This window comes from Actinia tenebrosa, unplaced genomic scaffold (genome assembly GCF_029948245.1).
Source record: "Actinia tenebrosa isolate PJP-AT-01 unplaced genomic scaffold, QUT_ActTen_1.0 PGA_scaffold0__85_contigs__length_37466705, whole genome shotgun sequence".
In the NCBI taxonomy this organism is placed as follows: Eukaryota; Metazoa; Cnidaria; class Anthozoa; order Actiniaria; family Actiniidae; genus Actinia; species Actinia tenebrosa.
The window spans coordinates 9,563,639-9,571,746 of NW_028292569.1; the positions used below are offsets into that span (position 1 = coordinate 9,563,639).

Sequence of the window (8,108 nt, forward strand, 5' to 3'; positions counted from 1 at the left end):
GTTTTAGTGATTCAATTTATTTTTATAATACGATGAGTCTTTGCGTGACAAAAAGATATATATATATATATATATTTATATGCAATTGTTTTGAGCGTCGTAAAAATTTCGACTTCAATCAACGAGCAGCTTCAAGATCTGGATTTCATTCTACGATAGTACAGCGTTTTAGCGCTATTAAAATATTAAAAGCTATTAAAAAAGATAAGCACTGAAAATTCTAAAATTACATTATCAAAATACTATGGCTTTGCACATAAAATACAATCTGCCAAAATATAAATCCTGAAGGATAAATCTATGAAGATTAACGTCAACCGTTACATCTAATACTTTATTCAACGTTTTTACAGTTCTAGTGTATTTCCCACAGATGTCAGGTCCATAGATACTGTAAATACATGATGTGAACATAGAAAAGGTCTTTTTGAAAAAATCTGAACAGATTGTACGAATAGATGTGTCATCAAATTCTCAAACTTGTTGCGCACGTTATACTGTATATACTTGACGTGATATCATCGCTCATTCACAATCATCTTATGTACTAGTACATGTTTATACTTAAATAAAATTCAAGTTAATGATATGATACACTTAAGAAATAGAAAAATAATCGTATGATATATAAACTGATTTGTTAGTAGAAGTTAAAGTTGTTTTTTTATGTTACATATAATTATTCGCTCTCATAATCGAGAGTTTCGTCGCTGTCACTGTTGCCAATGAGGTCTTCGCTTTCCCAGACAATGTTTATAGACCTTGTCATTCCTTCATTTTCTGGATCATTTAGACACACATACCATGCATTTGATATAATCCACGAATAAAGTGAATAATTTCCTCACGATCAGCAATCCCTTCTTGTTTGGAAGAAGTCGAATTTCGAAACCACGCTTCTCGTAATATGATATATAGTTCTACGCAAGAATAGCGTCAAACATACTTTTGGTCAGCGGATTAAAATTCCGATTTGAAACAGCCGTGGTGAACAGCCTCACGGATACTAAGCTGAGTATCAAGCTCTCCCCAGGCCCCTAACCTCTCCCCAGGAAACTTGTATGCCTCTCCCTGTAAGCCGGTTGAAATACAGAACATTTTACCACAATAAAAAGAGCGAAGAGCACTAAGGTGACAATGTTCATCGATCATTAAATCTCAAAAGAACTAAGAGACATCTTTCTAACCGACTTTATGAGTTTCCTCAGCTTATAGTGTTTGAGAGAACCGCTTTTCTGTTATCCTGGCATATAATATACAGAATATAGCAAGATCACATTCACAATACGCTATCATATTCAACAAGTCATGATCATGGTCTATGTTCTTCGTAAAGAGCCTGGGGCTAATATCATTAATACAGACATATTTAGGGGAATCCCCTAATCAGGAAACAACCCTATTGGTTATCATGCTGTCACGTTCCACTTGTCACGCAGTGCATGTATGATATGCAAATCTGATCATTTAAACAGGGGAATATAAGTTGTTGTCTGCGATGGTTGAATAACAAGCTCAAAATGATGGATTTTTCGCCGTGTTAAGTTTCCTAACTGAACACCATGGAATCAAACGAGATGATATAGTCGGCTAACTACTTGACAGCCTTTCAATCCACCTGAGTCCTCGCGATCTATCTTGTGTGTCTTGTGAGGAAATGAAAATTTATGCGACTGCGTTTATGAGGCAAGGCAATGTATCCAAACAAACCCTCTGAAGGTAATATTTTGATCTAAGTCATTCCCTGGCTTTACTCGATTTATGGATTCTTGATCTTGTATATCGTGTGGAATCGAGATGAAAGTGTAACTTGTTGACAGAAATCGAGACTGAAAAGATTTGCTCGCTTCTTGCACAAACATTTACACTTCTTAACCCATATAATACTGCTATATAATACTGTTCGTTCTGTTCTTGCAGGGTTTTCTCTGGGTACTCAGGTTTTCCTCCCTCCGTACAACACAACTTCTAAACTCCAGTCTGATGGTTGAATGTAGACCTCAGGTTTGTTAGACACTGGTAAAACAAGGACGATTTTTGGAATCGTTTCGAACTTAGAACTAAACGGAATCATAGTTGCCAAAGGTGCCATCCAATATTTTGAATCTCTTTTTTGAGGATCATTTTCATCCAGATATCATAGCAGTTTGTGTACTTTTCTTGTTTTTATTACATGAACATCCTGTATTTCTGGCAAATTTTGCTAAAACGTAACTACACCAAAATGATCTCTTTCATTATGGGATATGTTTTCTTCTTCTCATGAATTCGACCTCGAACTACAATGTTAATTAAAGTGATTAATTTAATTTTTTTAAAATATGCTGTGTCCTTATGTTATAAAAAGATACAATTTCAATCATTGGAGAGTACAGCGTTTTAACGCTATTAACTATATTAAAAGCTATTAAAATAGATAAGCGCTGAAAATTCTAAAATTACATTATAAAAATACTACTTACTGCACTAAAAATACAATATGTCAAAATACAAATCCTGAAGGATAAATCTATCAAGAGTAACGCCATCCGTTACTTCTAATACATTATTCAACGTTTTACAGTTCTAGTGTATTTCCCACGGATGTCAGGTCCATAGATACTGTAAATACATGCTGTGTACATCGTCTGGTTATTGCTCTAATATCTAGCGGTGGCTGGCTGTTCTCGGTCTGCAAAGAAATCAAAAGTTCAAATAGAATACTAATAAGAAGGGTAATTCCTAATGTACTTAGTAAACAGGTCACTGATCTATCCAGGCCTGTTTCCTGTCCTAATGCTCCTAATGATAATAATGTTGTTAATAATAAAATGTCTAATGCTCCTTCTGACAACAACCTTGTTGTCAACGATCATAATTCTTCTGGGTATCTTTCCAATGGCAACAATATTGTCAATAACATTTCTCATCACGACGATCGATCTAGTCATACTTTTCAAGATAAAAAATCTGTCTTTACTATTCCTGACAATCTCATGCTTTCTGAGGCTGAAATCTCTGTTTTGAGCAAAGGTCTCAATTTTATTCCTATTTCTAGAAAAACTGATGTTTTTCAAATCAACAAAGATTCTGAATCTTTCTTTCGTCGTACTCGACTCAAAGCTTTTTTTGATGCTGATAATTCTTCGAAAAATACTTCTTGTACTAGTTTAAAGTGAGTTATAAATAGCTGTAAGATAATTCATTGAGTTTGAGGGACTATAATGCTACTCACATTTCAGCCTCTAGCATAATGATGTCCCACCGATATCTTAATACATTGAAAAGTGTCTAAAAGCCGAAGGGAAGTCGCCCAGGGATTTTTCCACAGACATTGGTACAACTATTTATGTTGTCAGACCAAGTATGTAGTACATGTGCTACGTCAAGATTTTTTTCAGGGTTCCTCCTCCTAATAACTCCTCTTAGTTTGCCAGTGAAATACTTCCATAATTTTATTTATTTTCGTCTAGAGAAAATTACAAATTTAAGCTATAATCACCAAATTGCTTGTAAACAAATCATAACCAATCAAAAATCAAAAACAAAAACAGTCTTGTAGTCTTTATAAGACAATTACCTTCCACAATATAAAGAGAAATCCCTGGGCAAATAATTTTGACTGAGCCGCTGGAGAGCTTTTTGATCAGCTATCTAGCCAAACTCGAACCCCGACTCGATCGTGAGACAAACAATAGTGTTATATGATGACAGAACCCGGACCTACGATACCTACTGACCTACCCACATATACACCATAGACACATAGACACTTTTGTATATGTACGCATAGTTTACACAGTTCACTAATACAACTTAGTTTTAATATCGAAATAACCAATAACAAATCTAAAATTTTAAAGAAATTAAAACATTTTCTAATGAAACATGTTGTAATTCACTATTATATATAAAAGCGCGTTCTGACAATTTTGATTTGTTTTTCATTTCTCAGGCCTTTATCTCTATATCTTGTGGCAATCGTTTAATTTATCATTGGTTATTTACTGGAATAATTGATTGGTGAATAATGCTTTTTTCGGATTTTTCCTTACCCGTATCTTAAATGTTTTCTTCATTTTCTTCAGGTACTTTCTCATTACCCTCGTCTCTTCCCTGTACTTGGTTCCACAGCAGCAGTTGTATAATTTCGTACACCATTCTAAACAACTCGTACAAGGCCCTCAGTAGGGTTATCAGTGGTACAATAACAGCTTCGTTTGGATCAGTACTCATCGTGTTTACTGCTGTGGTGTAGTGGCAGTACGTACGATGACTAAAGTGGAAAAGCAAAAAATTCTACATTCTTGTTTCCCTCATGCTATTTATATACCGCGTAAATGAGGCGTGATCTGATCCCTTATCGGTAGATTAGTACGTTACGTATGGTTTTTTTTTTCGTTTTAGAAAAATATAGTCGCCCCCGCAAGGTCAAATCAATTATATAAAGATTATTAAGTAAAATAGAAGCATGATTCACTAACATATCCATTTCAGTCTGTTTAATTTAAACAGTTTTATTAAGTATGAAAATAATGAGTAATGTGTAAAGGCTTTTCCTTAATTGCCTTCACATTTTTAGCACGAAGAATAGTTGACCCGGCCGTCAGGTCAAATTAATTACTGCTGTGAATTAATTTTTATGAGAAAGCCAGTGACAAAGCATCGGCTACTGGGTTGGATGCTTCCCCACCAATCAACTTATTATCTAAACTGGTGGCAACTCCATCGCTGTACAAAATTCGGCGATTGAAACTTTAAAAGCATGCTGTAATAACATAACAGTTCATTAAAAATCACCGAGATACTGGTACGCATTATGTTGACTATTTTTTATCGTGAATAATATTTCTATTATCCATACTAGACTTATTTTTCTCTATTGACATCCCCTGGTGCTAGATGGCGAATATATCGAAGTACTGATGGTGTAAACGCAAACTCCGCTTCACGTGGTCCAATTTCGTTTCTCTAAAAATAGAAATGAAAAAGTTATTGTTATTCAATGTTCAAAAATCTATGAACAAATTAGCGAAGCAATCTTTATAACAAACCGATAATTTTGAATTTGTATTACTGTGATTCAAGAAACTTACCATTAACGCATGGGCCCAGGTACAACATATTTGCGAATTTTGCAATTTCCTTGAACACTACTAATAAAAAAAGTTCGCAATTTTCTTGATGCCGTATTAAATTCATTTAAAATTATATCATATACTAATAAAAAAAAGTTCGCAATTTATCAACTTTCATAATTTGCGAATTCTGATATCGTATCTTATTATATACTAGTACTTTACTCCCTTCACCTCGACTCTGAAGATGACTTCCGCTCAGGTTGTCGAAAGGTCAGTTTACGATCAAACAATCCTTCTCAGGACTACATCCACCCGGATGATAATATTACTTCGATTAAAAACATAGTACTGGAACTCCGCGAAGAGACATGTTATGTCTTGAAAGGTTTTTAATGAACGTTCATTCAGAATCGGTTTTACAAGTCGGACAAACTAACTCTACATTTCTAAAACAAACGTGTCTGACGTCACAGATAAAGTCCCGTATGTGACAACCGGAAGTGGCTGTTGCTAGGCAGGTTCTAGTCTAATATATGACAATTTCCCCCCTCTTAATTTTGGGCTTGGAAATAACAGTGTCAAAAATAAAATAAAAAGTTAAATAACAAAAGTCCATAGTTCATTCCCTATAACGAAGTGGAGGCCTTCTCTGTCTCTCTGGGTTTCTTCTTAGTCCGGGAGGTTGTTCTTCCTCCATCTTGGGCACTTCACTCATGCTAGGTTCCTTTTCTTTATGAGGAGACTCGGCTGGTTGAAATGGAGCTCGAACTGAGGTCTTTAGTGTTTTACCCATTACTGGGGTTGCGGCTGTTTCTAGAGGCACTGGAGTTTGTAGCAGGGGTTCTAAGTTTCTGTCAGCTTCTGGCCTAACCTTCATGTCAAGCATCCTGGGCCTCAACTGGTCTTCATGCCGCTTGTAGACGTGTTCATCCACTTGGATGTAGTATGAGCGCTGCAGCACATCAATCACAGTACCTGGTAACCAGCGTGGTCCACTACGAAGATTCAGCACGAAAACAGCATCTCCAACCTTGAATCTTGGTTCGCACTTACAATTTTTCTCAAACACAGACTGTTCCTTGTCACTGACAAGCCCAGGTCTCAGGTTAGAGAACCGTGTTCGCAGCTGACGTTTCATGAGCAGGTGGCTAGGTGTGTCGCCAGTAGCAGAGTGAGGAGTTGTGCGGTAAGATAGGAGAAACCGAGCAAGATTTTCTTCTAGAGTACTTCCATTGTCTTTCATCTTCTTCATGTGAGACTTGAAATGCTGAACATACCTTTCGGCCATTCCGTTTGACGCAGGGTGTCCTGGTGGTGTAAGAGTATGTTTTATGTTGTTTCTCAGCATGAACTCTTGAAACTCGCCGCAAGTGAATTGTGGCCCATTGTCCGTGACAATGTGTTCTGGAATTCCAAACGTGGCGAACAACTTACGTAGCTGTAGTAGGGTAGCTTGAGCTGTAGTGGAACCCATAGGTAAAACCTCCAACCACTTGGAGTAGGAGTCTACAACTATTAGGAACATGCGACCCATAAACGGGCCAGCGAAGTCCAGGTGTAACCTTTTCCAAGGACCTGACGGCCAGTTCCATGCAGCTACAGGAGGGCTGGTGGGTTTGGGAGCATTTTCTTGACAGCAGGGGCATTGTTTTGTAATCGCTTCAATAGCGGTGTCTAGCTTTGGCCACCAGAAATGCTGCCTGGCCAGGGCTTTCATCCTAACTGTTCCCATGTGTTCCTCATGAAGGTCAAGTAGTAGGTTAGGTCTGAGTACAGGGGGTATGATCATTCTGTTAGACCACAACAAGCATCCTTGCTCGACGGAGAATTTATCCTTCTTTGTGAAGAAAGGTCTCAATTCCTCATTTGGACAGCAGTTAGGCCATCCTTCTTTGGTCAGCTGCAGTACTTTGGAGAGGCATGAGTCACTGCTTGTTTCTATGGCAACAATTCTAAGTGGTATTCCACTCAGTGCATTAATGTCTATTGACAGTACCTCCTCATGCTCCATTTCATGCTCAGTGGGTGTCTCCTGGATAGGAGATCTAGAGAGGTAGTCAGCACAAACATTCTCTTTGGATGCGATGTACTTAACTTGGTAACTGTAAGCGGACAAAATAATGGCCCATCTCTTTATTCTAGCTGCAGCAAGTTGTGGAATTCCACTGTGTTCACCAAACAATTTGACCAGTGGTTGGTGATCTGTGAGCAAGGTGAAAGTTCTTCCCTAGAGGTACTGGCGAAATTTCTGTACTCCAAAAATAATACCCAGGGCTTCCCGCTCTATTTGTGCGTAGTTTCTTTCAGTGGGCGTGAGGCTCCTAGAGGCAAAAACAACGGGTTTTAGGTCTCCATCTGGTGTTCTTTGTTGAAGGACTGCGCCCACCCCTGTTGACGACGCGTCACAGGCTAGCAAAAGTTCAGCATTTTGATCATAGTGAGCTAACAATGCATGTTCAGACATCTCCTCCTTTATCCTTCTGAAAGTAGATTCATGGTTACTTCCCCATCTCCATTTCACATCCTTTTTCAGCAGATCATACAATGGGGCCAGGCTACTAGCTAGGTTAGGCAGGAACCTTGCATAGTAGTTCACAAGGCCAATAAATGACCCGAGTTCATTCACATTGGTTGGCCTAGGTGCCTCCTTAATGGCCTTTACCTTCGATCCTGTAGGTTGAATTCCAGCAGATGATACTTTATAGCCAAGGTACTCCACTTCCGACAACAGGTACTTGCACTTAGACTCTTTAAGTTTCAGACCATTATCTAGTAGTCTCGTCAAAGCACCCTTCAGGTTTACTAGGTGTTCCTCATCATCCTTACCAGTCACCAGCAGGTCGTCCATGTAGACCGTCACTCCAGGCAGTCCTTTCATGATATTTTCCATAGCACGTTGGAAAATACCAACGGCAGAATTAATACCATATGGTAGGCGGAGGTACTCGTAGAGGCCACAGTGTGTGTTAATGGTTGTCAATTTCTTAGTAGCATCATCTAAGGCTATTTGGTGGTATGCCTCAGATAAGTCCAGCTTTGTAAACTTCT

General features: G+C 38.1%; 1 long non-coding RNA gene across 2 annotated transcripts; it reads left to right on the forward strand.

The window, feature by feature from the left end:
• Nucleotides 1–1,413: 1,413 nt before the first annotated feature.
• On the forward strand, nucleotides 1,414–5,157 carry LOC148913408 (uncharacterized). 2 transcript variants are annotated; one of them, XR_016119663.1, is made up of 3 exons: nucleotides 1,414–1,719; nucleotides 1,921–2,085; nucleotides 4,068–5,157. It is a non-coding gene; the product is annotated as an uncharacterized LOC148913408 (long non-coding RNA). The 2 variants fall into 2 exon arrangements; XR_016119662.1 differs by having other exon boundaries at nucleotides 1,421–1,719; nucleotides 1,921–2,004.
• Nucleotides 5,158–8,108: the final 2,951 nt, after the last annotated feature.